The sequence below is a fragment of the Brassica oleracea genome, chromosome C4 (assembly GCF_000695525.1).
Source record: "Brassica oleracea var. oleracea cultivar TO1000 chromosome C4, BOL, whole genome shotgun sequence".
Lineage (NCBI taxonomy): Eukaryota > Viridiplantae > Streptophyta > Magnoliopsida > Brassicales > Brassicaceae > Brassica > Brassica oleracea.
The window spans coordinates 17,175,293-17,175,678 of NC_027751.1; positions in this window are offsets into that span (position 1 = coordinate 17,175,293).

Below are 386 nucleotides of genomic sequence, written 5' to 3' on the forward strand. Positions count from 1 at the left end.
TAACTCTGTGTGAACTGCTATATCCGTGATCTGTTTCAAGAATTTTCTGCAGTGTGTAAACTTGCGGGATTTCTGAAGACGCTCGTATATTGGCAAAGAGACAAATTTTGGGATCTCGTATCAGGGTGTTTGATACTATGTCTAGAGATGTTAGAAACCGGTGCGCTGGGTTTAGGGCAAGACCTAGGTTTACTCCTGGTTTTAGAGGGTGCGATGACTAATTCGACTTACGTATCCCGTTTCAGTTTCATCCTGATTCCATACCGATTTAAAATCTGCGATTGGTTCTCGGCTTATACGACTTGTACGGTTAGAACCGAGCATCTCTCCAAGGACAATTTTTAAGCCTCCTGGAAGTGCTGACCAAAAATTTTGGGTTTCTTTTA